Raw genomic sequence first — 16,292 nt, 5'->3', positions numbered from 1 at the left:
TATTATACTGATATTATCTTACCTGTTATCAGTGGGGGGATTTATTCTGTTGCTCTGGACTGTATCCCACGGTAGGTGGCGGTAGTGAACCAATAAATAGTTGTATTTCTCGCCAGAAACCCAACCAGGCTGGCAGACAGTTGTTACCATGCAACGAGCAGACGCTTGCGAAAAGTACGAGCTACAAAATTGGCTGCTGCTGTATACATAGCTCGCGTGTGAGTGTATGTTGCTAACCTAGCTAGTTAGCTAGCCATCAATAAAGTTACCAATGTTACAACATGGCAGACGGCTGGAGCACCGACACCGGAGAGGCTGCCTATCGTTCCCGGGATGCTGTCAAAAACCTTACAATTAAGTAAGTTGCAGTTGGCCGTTGTGTGGCTTTTAGTCCTTGCATTGCCATACAAGAAATACACTGTCGTTAGCTAACGTTAGCTCTCAAAGCAAATGATGATAAACATTCAGTATATTTCTTGACCCGATCCCTGAGTTTGCCATGAAAACATGGCATTTAGCTAGCTAGAATCCTGTTTACTTTGGTTATATTTACAATGGTGTTTACAGGATCCGTATTCAGAGAGTCACCTCCACAGCAGCCCTCTCCCAACACCTTCAGCAGCAGGTTTGGACTCAACCGGAGAGGGGAGGCATTGAGCTGGACACCCTCAACTCACAGGCTCAATCAGGTGTTAACACTGTTTTGAAACAGGAAGATGATGTTAGATGTTTTGAAACAGAAAGATGTCAGATGCTTCTTAGTTGAGTAGATGTCATTTTCGTGGTGACTAGATATGGACCACAACATCTTGGTTTTGTTTCAGCCAGAAATGATGAGTAGTTAGTGGTAGGCTGGCAGGAGAAGCTGTTCAGTCAGTGTCCTTATAACAAACAAGAATTTACTGTTTAGGATAGTTTGATGTTGCATAGTAAGGTGTGTGTGTGTGTGTGTGTGTGTGTGTGTGTGTGTGTGTGTGTGTGTGTGTGTGTGTGTGTGTGTGTGTGTGTGTGTGTGTGTGTGTGTGTGTGTGTGTGTGTGTGTGTGTGTGTGTGTGTGTGTGAAGTGGTTTTGTTCCAGAGTGAGTCAGTATGCCAGACTCCGCTGGAGAGACAATACCACACAGAGATCATGGCTCAGGAGCGGACCAGGGGCAGACGGATTTTAACCTACACCGATTCTGACTGCTACACCAATTTGGAAGGGGTGGTTTTCAACAGAATCTCCATTTCTGTAACGGTTCTGTAACCAAAGACGCTGGGAGACGGGAAGCAAGTATAGGGGAAGCATTTATTAATAAATAGGCGTGAAACTAAAGACGAACAGTGTCTGGACAAGAGAAACAAAACAACATTGATGCAGACATGGGAATGAAACTGAGGAAATGACAGATATAGGGGAGGTAATCAATGACGTGATGGAGTCCAGGTGAGTCCGATGAAGCGCTGGTGCGCATAAAAATGGTGACAGGTGTGCGTAATGATGAGCAGCCTGGCGACCTCGAGCGCCAGAGAGAGCGAGCTGGAACAGACGTGACAATTTCATTATTCAAAACAAAGCATTTACCTATTTTCTGTCCAAAAGAAACGTTAGTGTTTTAAAGCTGTTTTTGATATACTCACTACATACTCACGCAGGTCAAGTCCAATCCTACCTTACTGGCACATAGAATGGCCAATGTCAGACACAGACAACAGGACAGACGCCCAGTGTAGGTCCCTGTTACTCACCAAAGTTAATTATTATTAAAGTGAATGTAATTGAAGCAGCATTGATGCGTCGTGCTGCTTTGAAGACAAACAGTGTACCGCTATGTTCACATTACACCATACCCTTGTATGCAAAATGTGTTTGTGGTATTCTGTTGGTCTGCAGTGACCGCACCATCCCCAAGTCCAGGCTGATTACCTGGGACCCCACGGAGGACTTTGTGAAGACCAGCCACATGGTCAACACACCTGTACAGACCATGCACATCATGGGCAACCTGGGACCAGCGGGCAAGTGAGTAGCACAAGGGGAAAACCCACTATGTAGCCTATACACTTATTACACTGCTTTGTATGTAATAACTTTGAAGTAGATTCCAATTCAGGCATTGAAAAGTGGCATTTTATTATTGTATTTCTCAGACTTGGCCAAAAGGAGAAGGAATGTTTGTCTGCACGATAAGAGCAGATGGAAATGGAGTGGTTACCATCAAACCAGACTTCAACACAGGTAAGGAGCCCTACAGGCCAGTGACCCGCACCCGCTGAAGTCAAAATGTTTTACCCCTAGCTCAAGTAAGGGTCACTTACTTGGTAGCAGAATTTATACATTCCCAGCCATTTACTGTGTTATGATGCTGTGTGTTTGCACCCAAGGTTGAGACGGAGGGCGAGAAGAGGGAGGTGTGGCGTCGGACCAGAGGAGACAGAACAGCAACAGTGCATATATAGACGTGAGTGACTGAGTGTGTGGTGTTATTGACTGTTGGTGCACTGTAATAATACTTGTATTAGTTCATCCCAAAATCAAAACTTGGAAGATGTTTTTGTATCCCAAAGTGGCCTCATGTCAGATTTGTCCTCATGCATGTACATACAGTACACTGATGAAATATTACTATAGCCTTTCAGGCAGGTTAGAGTATTTCCTATGATGATGACCTCTCCTCTCTTTTCCTCCTTTCAGCGTTATGTACGTCATAAAGACTACCTCAACAGCTTGGTTGGCCAGGACTGAAATGGTATGCATGTAGTTTGTGACAGATCTTTAACACAAGTTGTTTCGTCAGCAAAGGTCATCTCAAATCCAATTTTATTTGTTACATGCGCTGAATACAACCTTACAGTGAAATGCTTATTTATACAAGCCCTTAACCAACAATGCTTTTTAAGAAAAATAAGTGTTAAGTAAAAAATAGATAATTTAAATAAAAGTAACAAATAATTAGAGAGCAGCAGTAACAATTGCGAGGCTATATACAGGGTGTACTGCTACAGAGTCAATGTGCGGGGGGCACCAGTTAGTCGAGGTAATAGAGGTAATATGTACATGTAGGTAGAGGTAAAGTGACTATGCAGAGAGTAGCAGCAGCTTAAAACAGTGGGGGGTGCAAAAAGTCTGGGTAGCCATTTGATTAGCTGTTCAGGAGTATTATGGCTTGGGGGTGGAAGCTGTTAAGAATTCTTTTGGACCGAGACTTGGCGTTCCGGTACCGCTTGCCATATGGTAGCAGAGAGAACATTTTATGACTAGGGTGGCTGGATGCTTTGATAGTTTTTTGGGCCTTCTTCTGACACCGCCTGGTATAGAGGTCCTGGATGGCAGGAAGCTTGGCTCCAGTGATGTACTGGGACGTACGCACTACCCTCTGTAGTGCCTTGCGGTCAAAGTCTGACCAGTTGCCATACCAGGCAGTGATTCAACCAGTCAGGATGCTCTCGATGGTGCAGTTGTAGAATTTTTTGAGGATCTGAGGACCCATGACAAATCTTTTCAGTCTCTTGTGGGGGAATAGGCTTTGTTGTGCCCTCTTCATGACTCTTGGTGTGTTTGGACCAAGATAGTTTGGTGATGTGGACACCAAGGAACTTGAAGCTCTCAACCTGCTCCACAACAGCCCCGTCGATGAGAATAGGAGCGTGGTTAGTCCTCCTTTTCCTGTAGTCCACAATCATCTCCTTTGTCTTGATCACATTGAGGAAGAGGTTGTTGTCCTTGCACCACATTGTCATGTCTCTGACCTCCTTATAGTCTTTCTCGTCGTTGTCGGTGATCAGGCCTACCACTGTTGTCACCGGCAAACTTAATGATGGTGTTGGAGTCGTGCCTGGCCGTGCAGTCATGACTGAACAGGGAGTACAGGAGGGGACTGAGCATGCACCCTAGAGATGCCCCCGTGTTTAGGATCAGCGTGGCGGATGTGTTGTTACCTACCCTTACCACCTGGGGGCGGCCCGTCAAGAAGTCCAGGATCCAGTTGTAGAGGGAGGGATTTAGTCCCAGGGTCCTTAGCTTAGTGATGAGCTTTGAGGGCACTATGGTGTTAAACACTGAGATGTAGTCAATGAATAGCATTCTCACATAGGTGCTCCTTTTGTCCATGTGTGAATGGCAGTGTGGAGTGCAATAGAGATTGCATCATCTGTGGATCTGTTGGGCCGGTATGCAAATTGGATTGGATCTAGGGTTTCTGGGATAATGGTGTTGATGTGAGCCATGACCAGCCTTTCAAAGCACTTCATGGCTACAGACGTGAGTGCTACGGGTTGGTAGTCATTTAGGCAGGTTACCTTAGTGTTCTTGGGCACAGGGACTATGGTGGTCTGCTTGAAACATGTTGGTAGTACAGACTCAGACAGGGAGAGGTTGAAAATGTCAGTGAAGACACTTGCCAGTTGGTCAGCGCATGCTCGGAGTATACGGCCTGGTAATCCTTCTGGCCCTGCGGCCTTGTGAAAGTTGACCTGTTTAAAGGTCTTACATCGGCTGCGGAGAGCGTGATCACACAGTCGTCTGGAACAGCTGATGCTCTCATGCATGTTTCATTGTTACTTGCCTCGAAGCGAGCATATTAGTTATTTAGCTCGTCCGGTAGGCTCGTGTCACTGGGCAGCTCTCGGCTGTGCTTCCCTTTGTGGTCTGTAATAGTTTGCAAGCCCTGCCACATCTGACGAGCGTCAGAGCCGGTGTAGTACGACTCGATCTTAGTCCTGTATTGACATTTTGTCTATTTGATGGTTCGTCGGAGGGCATAGTGGGATTTCTTATAAGCTTCCTGTTGTATTGCACACTGTATTACTTATACAACTAATATAAGGACAGGACATGAGACGGGAGTAGAAATTAACGTGGGCATTGTTTAATGCGTTTCACAGGAAGAACATTCCAATATTTCAATGTAGGTAAGCAAGGGGGGTTTACAGGTGCCCTAATGGGACAACACTAGAATAACAATACACAACACTTCCGGGTTAGAGTCCCGCTCCTTGAAAGAGGCAGCTCTACCCTTTAGCTCAGTGCAGATGTTGCCTGTAATTCATGGCTTCTGGTTGGGGTATGTACGTACAGTCATTGTGGGGACGACGTCATCGATGCACTTATTGATGAGGCCGGTGACTGATGTGGTGCCATCGGAAGAATCCCAGGAACATATTCCAGTCTGTGCAAGCAAAACAGTCCTGTAGTTTAGCATCTGCTTCATCTGAGCACTTTTTTATTGACCGAGTCACCAATGCTTCCTGCTTTAATTTTTGCTTGTAAGCAGGAATCAGGAGGTTATAATTATGGTCAGATTTGCCAAATGTACGCATCTCTGTGTGTGGAGTAAAGTTGTTCTAAAGGTTTTTTTCCCCCTCTGGATGGACATTTAACATGCTGGTAGAAATAAGGTCAAACTGATTTAAGTTTCCCTCCATTAATGTCCCCGGCCACTAGGAGTGCCGCCTCTGGATGAGCGTTTTCCTGTTTGCTTATGGCATCGGTCTGTGGTGATGTGTAGACAGGTACCTAAAATACAGATGAAAACTCTCTAGGTAGATAGTGTGGTCTGCAGCTTATCATGAGATACTCTAGCTCAGGCGAGCAAAACCTTGAGACTTCCTTAGATATCGGGCACCAGCTGTTGTTTACAAATATACATAGACCGCAACCCCTTGTCTTACCAGAGGATGCTTTTCTATCCTGCCGATAGTGTAAAACCCGCCAGCTGTATGTTATGATGTCGTTCAGCCACGACTCTGTGAAACATAAGATATTACAGTTCTTAATGTCCCGTTGGTAGGATATACGTGCTTTTAGTTTATCCCATTTATTTTCCAGCTATTGTACGTTGGCTAACAGTACGGATGGCGAGGCAGATTAACCACTCGTCGATAAATCCTCACATGCCACCCCGATCTCCTTCTGCGAAATCTACATATTTTTTCCTACAAATGACAGGGATGAGGGCCTGTTCAGGTGTCTGGAGTAAATCCCTCTCGTCTGACTCATTAAACAAAAATTATTTGTCCAATTCAAGGTGGGTAATCGCTGTTCTGATGTCCAGAAGCTCTTTTCGGTCATAAGAGACGGTAGCAGCAATTCCACTGCTTCCACCAATGTAGTGTTTTTTTGCAAACAGCAATGGTGTAATGCCCCTTTTAGTCTCAAACCCGGGTCTCCCTGCCCGTAGGCAAACAAATATATTTTAGTGAATTCAGGCGGTCGCCCCAAAACAGGTGGACCTGGGTCCATCAACTGTCAAGCCAGCACCTTAAGTGCTACGCCAAGATGTCCAAACCTCTCGATGTTGTCGCTCGGTGTTGGATTAAAGTTGCTATAGAATGTGAGTCAGCTGAGACCTCCTTCCTTGGGGAGAGCATGCCCCCACACTTCTTTATAGCAAGTCTCTCACGTGTACACACATCTTTGATGGCTTCACAGGCACTATCCCACTTCTGATACCAATGTAACAAATTTGGGGGTAGCTCCAACTGGGACTCGAACCCCGGTCCAGCGACGAGCAAGCCAAACTTATCCATTACACCAAGAGATCAGCAGGTGGTAAGTGTTGGGTTAAGCTTGCTACAATATATACATATATAGGGCAATGTGTGATCTGGGTGAGGCAGCATTGCCACTCGTGCTCCCAACACAGCCAAACACAATCTTTACCTTTTTAACCTTAACTAACCTAAAGTCAAATACATTTAGACAAACCACCATGTGAGCAGCAAGTTTAGGGTTAATGGAGTGAAGTGGGTAATGGGTAGGACCACCAGTATGAACTATATGTCTATGAATGCATTACAAACATGGATGGATGCTCCTCATCAACACCATCTTTTCTGTGAAACTAGATATCAGCAATCAATCAACAAGACTAATGAAATGGGGAAAATGAAGACATTAGAACTGCTAAAGGTAATATATTATATTCTGAAACCAATTTCTTACTGGTAGATTTTGTACATGATCTGTCAATCCTGAGAGAGACGCTCTCTCTCCTCCCCTTCTCTCTTTTGCATGTGCTGGTGCTAAGTTTTCCCTAGATACAGATCTAGGATCAGCTTCCCCTCCCCAAACCTAACAAGGACCATTCGCGGGGGGGGAATTCAAACCTGATCCAAAGCCAGGGTCTATTTGGGGAACTTGTCCCCTCCCCCACAACACGACACGTGGATGCGGCTTCCTCAGTTCACCATGCACATAAAGAAAACAGCAGTGTATTTCAGCTGTAAGTATTTTGCAGTTACTAGCGATATTATTTTAAATGAATTTACCTAGCTTCGTTATTATTCAACAATAACTCGGCCAATGTAGCTGTATATCGGGCTACATTTCGTAGATGCATGGAAAAGTATTAGCTATGTTGAAGCATTATGTTAGCTTGCTAGCAGGTAGCTAGCGAGCCATTTTTCCTGGCTATACTGATAGGTTAATTAGCCAGCTAGCTACTAAAGGTTGCTGGAGTAGACATTAATACATTTCGGAATGGATTATTATTGCATTGCTTATCTTTGCTATGATGTCTTAGATGTTCTCAAATGGAAGAATGTTGTGTTGTGCATAATGTTAAATAACTCCATAGGAGTAATGCTAAACTAGCTACTGGTAGCTAGCTACATTGTAATGCGGCAGGGTAGCCTAGTGGTTAGAGGACTAGTAACCGGAAGGTTGCAAGTTCAAATCCCCGAGCTGACGAGGTACAAATCTGTCGTTCTGCCCCTGAACAGGCAGTTAACCCACTGTTCCAAGGCCGTCATTGAAAATAAGAATTTGTTCTTAACTGACTTGCCTAGTTAAATAAAGGTTTAAAAAATAAATAAATAGCAAATGTCCTAGCTCGTTTGCTTTCCTGTGACATGCCGAGTTATTTGCGCAAGTCACAATGTGAGACATTTTGTTTAGAGGTGATTGTATTTTGAAATGGCAGCTAGGGAAAGGCATTTGGAATATTTCACTATATGGATATCCGGATGGTCTCAAATCATGGTTAAACATAGTCCAATCCACTAATGGGAGGGAAATGTAGTCTCAAAATGAGCTGTTATTGGCAGAGAGATTTCAAACTCTTTGTAATTGGTCTATTAACTTAGACCACCTGGTGATGTCACCAAGCAAGCCAAAACTCCACCAATACAAAACCTGCTGATTTAGAATGTCTTATGTAGATTGTATTTTCAATCAGCAACTATCAGGAAGTTACACTGATAACATTTTTTCATAGTTTCATCAGCTGTTGTACAAATATGATACAAAACACCAGCTGAGTGACACCGGCTGCATCAGTGAGTATGAACCTGACAGCGGAAGCTCGAGTGACAGGTGTTCAGAACTCACTCAGCCTGGTAATTCTGTCACAGTAAACACCGGCTGCTTTCGTAAGCAAGGGAACATCCGCAGTCTACCGTCAAACTTACCAGGCTGAGCAAAAATGTAATGTCGTTGCTTGCTAATATGGGGATTTGTTGGTACTCTTATGTATGTTCCATCCTTTTGTGTGTTTCAGGCAAGCCTGGGAAAGAACTGAGAAAACGTACTAAAGAGTCAAGACAGACACCAGAAAGAGGCCCAAGAAGACTTGGACGCAGGAACAGAGGACAGCGAGGGATGTTCAGAACTCACTCAGTCCGGTAAGTTGGTGAGGGTACACTTCGAGACTGCTTACCTGACATGGAGGAAGTCTTTTCTTTTTATCTCCTCTCCTATACCTTCCCTATGCCCCCCTCCCCTATTGTGTTGGACCGTCATGTGGTTTAATCTTTTCTTTGTTTGCGATTAGGTTTGGAGAATGACTTCTCAACCCAAGACTGAGAGCAGCTGTGAGAGAAAGCATCAGTTTGGAAGCATTTGGGAAAATGTAAAGTGCTAAAGAAGGTTCCTGGCAAAGAGTATTGCCTGTTATGGGTCAGAGCCAGCTCTCACAAACAGAACATGGAAAGACATGAAAACCTGGTGCACAACAAAATGCAAACAAAAAAGGCTCTCCGCAGCCGGTAAAAGGCTAGCATGCCACGAAGATGAAGTTCACACAGGTGAATGGAAGAGTTGTAAAAGACAAAAAGCTTTTTAGACATAGCTCCAAAATGCAGGTGCTAGTTGAGCTCGTGAGCTAGTTCTGTTCTGTTCGAGCATAATACGTCAACCCTGTTACCAATAGATAAACAGGCTAGACATGTTTTAGCAATTTCATTTTTTGTCTGAAACGTCCAATTCAAAAGCTTCCATTCCCCTTGTCACAAGGAATTTATGCATGATTTAATACGAAACCCTGCCTCCCGAGTGACGCAATGGTCTTAGGCACTGCATCGCATTTGCTAGCTGTGCTATAGATCCTGGTTCGAGTCCAGGAGACCCATGGGTTGGCGCACAATTGTCCCAGCGTCGTCCTGGTTAGGTTTGTCTGGCAGGGATGTCCTTGTCCCATTGCGCTCTAGCAACTCCTGTGGCGGGCCGGGCGCATGCATGCTGACACGGTCGCCAGACAAAGGCTAGCATGCCACGAAGATGAAGTTCACACAGGTGAATGGTGTACGGTGTTTCCTCCGACACATTGGTGTGGCTGGCTTCCGGGTTAAGCGGGAATTGTGTCAGGAAGCAGTGCAGCTTGGCAGGGTCGTGTTTCGGAGGACGCATGGCTCTACCTTCGCCTCTCCCGAGTCCGTAGGGAGTGTGCAGCAATGAGACAAGACTGTAACTACTAATTGGATACCATGAAAATTGGGGAGATAAAGGGGTTAAAATAAAAAAAATAACAGAAAAATATAATGTTATGGTCAGCCTTTAATTAATAGGCACTTATTGTAGTCATTTTTTAAATTTAATCTCTTGAGATGGTAAACCATTTTCTATTTTTGTTTTTATTCATTTGAATATGGTCTTTATTTATTTATTTTCACCTTTATTTAACCAGGTAGGCAAGTTGAGAGCAAGTTCTCATTTACAATTGTGACCTGGCCAAGATAAAGCAAAGCAGTTTGACACGTACAACGACACAGAGTTACACATGGAGTAAAACAAACATACAGTCAATAATACAGTATAAACAAGTCTATATACGATGTGAGCAAATGAGGTGAGATAAGGGAGGTAAAGGCAAAAAAAGGCCATGGTGGCAAAGTAAATACGATATAGCAAGTAAAACACTGGAATGGTAGATTTGCAGTGGAAGAATGTGCAAAGTAGAAATACAAATAATGGGGTGCAAAGGAGCAAAATAAAATAAATACAGTAGGGAAAGAGGTAGATGTTTGGGCTAAATTATAGGTGGGCTATGTACAGGTGTAGTAATCTGTGAGCTGCTCTGACATTTGGTGCTTAAAGCTAGTGAGGGAGATATGCGTTTCCAGTTTCAGAGATTTGTTTAGTTCGTTCCAGTCATTGGCAGCAGAGAACTGGAAGGAGAGGTGGCCAAAGAAAGAATTGGTTTTGGGGGTGACTAGAGAGATTTTCCTGCTGGAGCGCGTGCTTCAGGTAGGTGATGCTATGGTGACCAGCGAGCTGAGATAAGGGGGGACTTTACCTAGCAGGGTCTTGTAGATGACATGGAGCCAGTGGGTTTGGCGACGAGTATGAAGCGAGGGCCAATCAACGAGAAGAGCGTACAGGTCGCAATGGTGGGTAGTATATGGGGCTTTGGTGACAAAACGGATGGCACTGTGATAAGACTGCATCCAATTTGTTGAGTAGGGTATTGGAGGCTATTTTGTAAATGACATCGCCGAAGTCGAGGATTGGTAGGATGGTCAGTTTTACAAGGGTATGTTTGGCAGCATGAGTGAAGGATGCTTTGTTGCGAAATAGGAAGCCAATTCTAGATTTAAATTTGGATTGCAGATGTTTGATGTGGGTCTGGAAGGAGAGTTTACATTCTAACCAGACACCTAGGTATTTGTTGTTGTCCCCGTATTCTAAGTCAGAGCCGTCCAGAGTAGTGATGTTGGACAGGCGGGCAGGTGCAGGCAGCAATCGGTTGAAGAGCATGCATTTAGTTTTACTTGTATTTAAGAGCAATTGTAGGCCACTGAAGGAGAGTTGTATGGCATTGAAGCTTGCCTGGAGGGTTGTTAACACAGTGTCCAAAGAAGGGCCAGAAATATACAGAATGGTGTTTGCGTAGAGATGGATCAGAGACTCACCAGCAGCAAGGGCGACATCATTGATGTATACAGAGAAGAGAGTCGGTCCAAGAATTGAACCCTGTGGCACCCCCATAGAGACTGCCAGAGGTCCGGACAGCAGACCCTCTTATTTGACACATTGAACTCTATCAGAGAAGTAGTTGGTGATCCAGGCGAGGCAATCATCTGAGAAACCAAGGTTGTCGAGTCTGCCGATGAGAATGTGGTGATTGAAATGCTTGGCCAGATCAATGAATATGGCTGCACAGTAATGTTTCTTATCAATGGCGGATAAGATCGTTTAGGACCTTGACTACACTCAATAAGTAGGAGTAACTTACAAAGCTCTGGACATTCTTATTTTTTTATGACTTGAGGAGCCTGTTATCGGCTATACTGGTCTGCATTTCTGCCATGCTGTCTATAATTTCCATCTCTCCTGTGCATTTCTTGAATGCCACTTTCAACCTCCAAGTCATTCAGCCAACTGTCCTGGTCTACTGCCTTAAGATCACTTTCACTGCAGTTTCTCTTCATCACTTGGATCAGTGCCCTCACCAGCTCGCCCATCCTCTTGACCTCCCTAGCCACGTCTTCATCCCTCAGGCTATCCTTCCTCCTCCCCATCCACTTTGCAATCCATCCTCTACAGCATCCCTCATTCTTCTTCTGCCTCTTGGTTGATGTCCTGACCATCATTGTGCATCTTCAGACCTTCCTCCAGGTTGAGTTCTATTGAGGTCAGGTTCTCTTTGATCCTCCTCAGACTCTCCTCGTTGGTGTTGGTCCACTGTGTCTTCTTGTCCAGCTGCTGCCTGCAGGGCCGGACAGTGGGGACCACCTCCATCTGGCGTGACACCTTCTTCAGGTCACTCACAGAGGCAGAGAGGAGGATGTTGGGCTTGGCCACAATAATCTCAACAGATATAGGGTCAAAACACTGAGATGTGACACACACACACACACAAATTCAAGAGATGCCTACCAGTCGATGGTCCTTCAGTGGTCCTTGTGGTTCCTTTGGAGGCTCTGGACTGTCCTCAGTAGAGGTGTCATTGCCATCATCAAGCTGTGTGTCAAGAGAGCTAGCTGGTCCATTCTCCACATTCAGTGAAAGATGGAAAAGTCATCAGAAATGGAGGATGAGATCACGTCATGATATTTTCTCTCTATCAGCCGATTCACCCTTCCAGACTGAGGAGACAGAGAAAGGAATGTACTCATGGCAGCCATAGAATACACTGGCATTGACCCTCAAGGAAATGTAGAATATGTAGGAAATCTAACATGGTTGTACAAGTAGTGAGTAATAGATGGGTAACTGAAAATGCAATAAATGCAACTCTCATAACATTAGGGGTGGGGCAAAAGACCTTCCATAGTATATGATTCTTTAGCATCTCGAATGGATGATTGTCAATTCAACCAAGCCAACCAAAATGGCCATATGAATCAACAGATTGATCTAACTGTTGTGTCTATGGGAACAGCAGAGATGACCTGGCTGAGAGGCTCTGGATTGATGCTCCATCCGTCCCTAGATGTCTGGTCCTGCTCACAGCTCACAATGATTGGCTATAAACAGTAAAGAACGAATTAAACACTGCTTTTCTCATTGCAGAATGTATAACTAATATGCATGTGTTACTGATTTTTTGAAATGACTTACAGGTTTTGTTCTTCTGTACACCTTGTCGGTTGGCCACATCACAGAATCAGGGGTTTTTACCCTCATTGGATTCATCCGTCAACACATCACTCAATTTAAAAGGTGATAATATAACAAAAACAGGACAAAACAGACATGTATTGTATATTTACCACATAAGGGCTGCGTGTTAAAGCTCTTTTGATTCTCTCATTATTACGATCCATTGCTTTCTGGGGGAAACATTTCCATCAATATTGTATGTATATATAATATATATGTGTGAGTGTGTATATACACAAATTTGGATAACATTAACTTAAGAGACCACTGCAAAATGATCAGTTTCTCTGGGTTTACTATTTATAGGTATGTGTTTGGGTAAAATTAACATTTTTGTTTTATTCTATAAACTACTGACATTTCTCCCAAATTCCAAATTAAAATATTGTCATTTTTAGAGCATTTATTTGCAGAAAATTACAACTGATCAAAATAACAAAAACAGATGCGGTGTTGTCAGACCTCTAATAATACTAATAATTTAACTTAGGAAGAGTTCTGAAATCATTATTTGGTGGAATAACCCTGATTTTCAATCACAGCTTTCATGCGTCTTGGCCACCAGTCTTTTACGTTGGTGTTGGGTGACTTTATGCCATCCTGGCTCAAAAATTCAAGCAGCTTGGCTTTGTTTGATGGCTTGTGACCATCCATCTTCCTCTTGATCACATTCCAGAAGTTTAATGGGGTTCAAGTCTGGAGACTGGGCTGGCCATGACAAGGTCTTGATCTGGTGGTCCTCCATCCACACCTTGATTGACTTGACTGTGTCGCATGGAACATTGTCCTACTGGAAAAAACAATCCTCAGAGTTGGTGAACATTGTCAGAGCAGAAGGAAGCAAGTTTTCTTCCAGGACAACCTTGTACGTGGCTTGATTCATGCGTCCTTCACAAACAAATTTCACAGTGGGTGCGAGACACTGTTTTGTAGGCCTTTCCAGGTCTCCATCTAACGACGAGGTGTTGGGCAAAGCTGAAAATTGGACTCCTCGGAGAAGATGACCTTACTCCAGTCCTCTACTATGGTCTTTTGGAAGCTTGGCACTTCAGCTCAGCTGCATTTGCCATTCTTTTTGTAGGTTAACTGCCTTGTTCAGGGGCAGAATGACAGATTTTTACCTTGTCAACTCTGGGATTCGATCTTGAAACCTTTTGGTTACTAGTCCAACGCTCTAACCACTAGGCTACCTGCCACCCCAATGAACTGCTGTCTTTGAAATTTTAAGGATGGAAGCATCCTGTATCCCTCTGCCAGTAAAGCCCTTCTTTTCCTCACCCAAAATGTTCCTTTTCAAGTCTTCTGGCATGGTTAATAGTTATTTTTGGATTCCAATTACTTTTGAGGTACTACTAGCACTGATTTAAACATCCAGCTTGTGCTATTACAAGAGGATAGTGATGACCACAGCAGTGGTTTTTATACTTTTCCTCGTTAAATAAGATTTGGTTCAGGTGATCACCTAATCAGTACCCCATTCAGTAGAATGAAGTGTGCCTGTGTTGGAAATCAACAGACACTGGAATGGAATTTCTGCCATACATGTAGAGATGCTGATTACAGAAACATTTGTTAATTATTTCCAGAGCTCTGAGTGTATGTGGTACCCTGTATACAGGTTGGGAAGGCTGTGCACCAAAGGCCAAAGGTGACCTGCAACAACCTGAGTGAAGAAAGAGATTATACAGTTGAAATCAAATCTGAACACTGTGCATGTAGGGAATTAATGCCTGGTTACGTCATAATACGTCACAGCTTTATGACTGCATTATACATCGCAAGAGAAAGGCTTGTTTGGAGCCTAACTAGTGGTATTGTCTTCTCACTGGTTGTAGCTAGCTGAATAACGAAAGTGATGTACATATTTCCTACTGACTGAGTAATGGTTGTATCGATGGTTGGTTGGATGTTTTTTTTTTTTACATAGATAGGCTAACAGGATATCGATAGAAAGAAACCATTCCTTGCCCCCAAAAAAATAATTTTGCACTTTGAGTAACAAGCACAAAGGGACCACAATGGAATTCGTTGATTTTATTGCGTTGTCCCTGACACGTTTTATTTTATTAAACAGTTTTATTTTTTTAACTAAAATGTCACACATATCTATCTCACTTTCTATCTAACTCAAATGGACTGTTGAGAACTCTGATCATCACATTTCAGGCACAAGCCAGCAGGTGGCAGTGTCTTTAAATGTAGCACTGCCTTAGTGCACTTCATGATCTGCGCATCAAATAACTTTGGATGTGAACGTGATTAATAAAAATGCGGAAATCCATTACATTTGCTTTGGTTTAGCAATCTATCTACCCTGTCTTAGTTAAAGTGTTGTGCAATATTGGAGGACAGGTGTCGTAACTGACATTTTTGTATTGTGCTTGATTATCCACTGGTATTAGTTTGACATATGTACTGAGCATCAAAAATCAGTTTTGAAAGATGTGGTGGAAGAATTTGGGGTGAGCTGTTGTAAACTTCTCAAGGGATATGTTCTGTGTTGGACTGTGATGTTATGCGTTTCATAGACTACTGGTATGTCTGCTTCGTAACACAAGGCCATTGTGTTCCGGAACTATTGATTTATAGAAAACACTGTTGTGTGAATACAATATGTATTATCACCTCTCACTATATAAGGGACATGTAACCATTTCATCCTTGCTATGAAATTAGAGGTAGCTCTCCTCTGTAGCTGCTTGTATTAAATATGTTTATTACATTGTTAAATATAGGATTATCACCACAGCAAGCAAAGTACTTTAAGGTCAGGGCCCTCCGCAAGTCTCACAAAATCATTTTAGACCCAAGCCACCCCTTGTACCTGGACCTTGAACTACTCCCCACTGGACACAGGTATAGGGCACCCCTCAGCAAGAAAAACAGAACTAGACCATCATTTGTGCCAGGTGTGATATCCCTCTTAAATAGCTCGGCTGATGTTCCTATCGAATCAGTAAGACCAGCAGGCTAGTCATTTTTTACATGTTTTATTGGTATGTAACTGTTATGGAAGTTGTATTGTAAATGTTGTTTTGTATATAAACGCCACTTTAAACGTGTACATGACACTGCAACAAAATTTCCCCATGGGGACAATAAAGTCAGTAAGTAACCCTGCCTTAATCTTTGAATAGAATTTTCCACAACTGTGGTTCAGAGGTTCAAGAGTTTTACTCCTGGCTAACGAGTGGCATTGATCCTGTTATTATCATGTAATTTGTTTTGTTTATTGTCAATACATGTCTCAGGTTATCAAAGGATGCCTTCAGTCTTGGAACTACAGTTTTTGGCGATGGGCATGGTAAGTTAGCAAGGAGGGGCTGAGTGACACAAGCTCTTCACATACCCCTTCCAGCACAAGACAGTGACCCAGATACTCCTCAGCATCGTGCTTCTGGTGCTCCTCTGTGGTGGGATTGAGAAGAGTGTGGGCACTGTTTGGTTCCTCCTCATGTTTCAGCTGCTCTCTATCAGCACAGGGGTGTTGTAC

The 16,292-nt window shown here is 43.5% G+C and overlaps 1 protein-coding gene and 1 long non-coding RNA gene across 3 annotated transcripts in view; one reads left to right on the top strand and one right to left on the bottom strand.

Annotated features, from left to right (window-relative positions):
• Positions 1 to 80: 80 nt before the first annotated feature.
• The window catches only part of LOC124000610, a 119,422-nt gene continuing 103,210 nt past the window's right edge, over positions 81 to 16,292 (top strand). The window contains exons 1-11 of one of the 2 annotated variants that reach the window (XR_006832636.1): positions 81 to 358; positions 568 to 689; positions 1,065 to 2,002; positions 2,131 to 2,218; positions 2,365 to 2,441; positions 2,675 to 2,729; positions 6,410 to 6,529; positions 6,826 to 6,889; positions 7,008 to 7,202; positions 8,478 to 8,601; positions 8,751 to 8,796. The gene's annotated coding sequence lies outside the window, so the exon portion shown is untranslated. Of the gene's footprint in view, positions 359 to 567; positions 690 to 1,064; positions 2,003 to 2,130; positions 2,219 to 2,364; positions 2,442 to 2,674; positions 2,730 to 6,409; positions 6,530 to 6,825; positions 6,890 to 7,007; positions 7,203 to 8,477; positions 8,712 to 8,750 lie in introns of those variants that run through there. The other variant, XR_006832635.1, reaches the window with a different exon arrangement.
• On the bottom strand, positions 11,800 to 12,627 carry LOC124000617. Its single transcript, XR_006832644.1, has 3 exons — positions 12,589 to 12,627; positions 12,074 to 12,282; positions 11,800 to 11,950 (listed from the first exon to the last, which is right to left on the bottom strand). It is a non-coding gene; the product is annotated as an uncharacterized LOC124000617 (long non-coding RNA).

Source organism: Oncorhynchus gorbuscha, linkage group LG16 (genome assembly GCF_021184085.1).
Source record: "Oncorhynchus gorbuscha isolate QuinsamMale2020 ecotype Even-year linkage group LG16, OgorEven_v1.0, whole genome shotgun sequence".
Taxonomy (NCBI): Eukaryota; Metazoa; Chordata; class Actinopteri; order Salmoniformes; family Salmonidae; genus Oncorhynchus; species Oncorhynchus gorbuscha.
The sequence above is the reverse complement of the archived record's forward strand: the minus strand, read 5'-3'. Positions and strand labels throughout refer to the sequence as shown.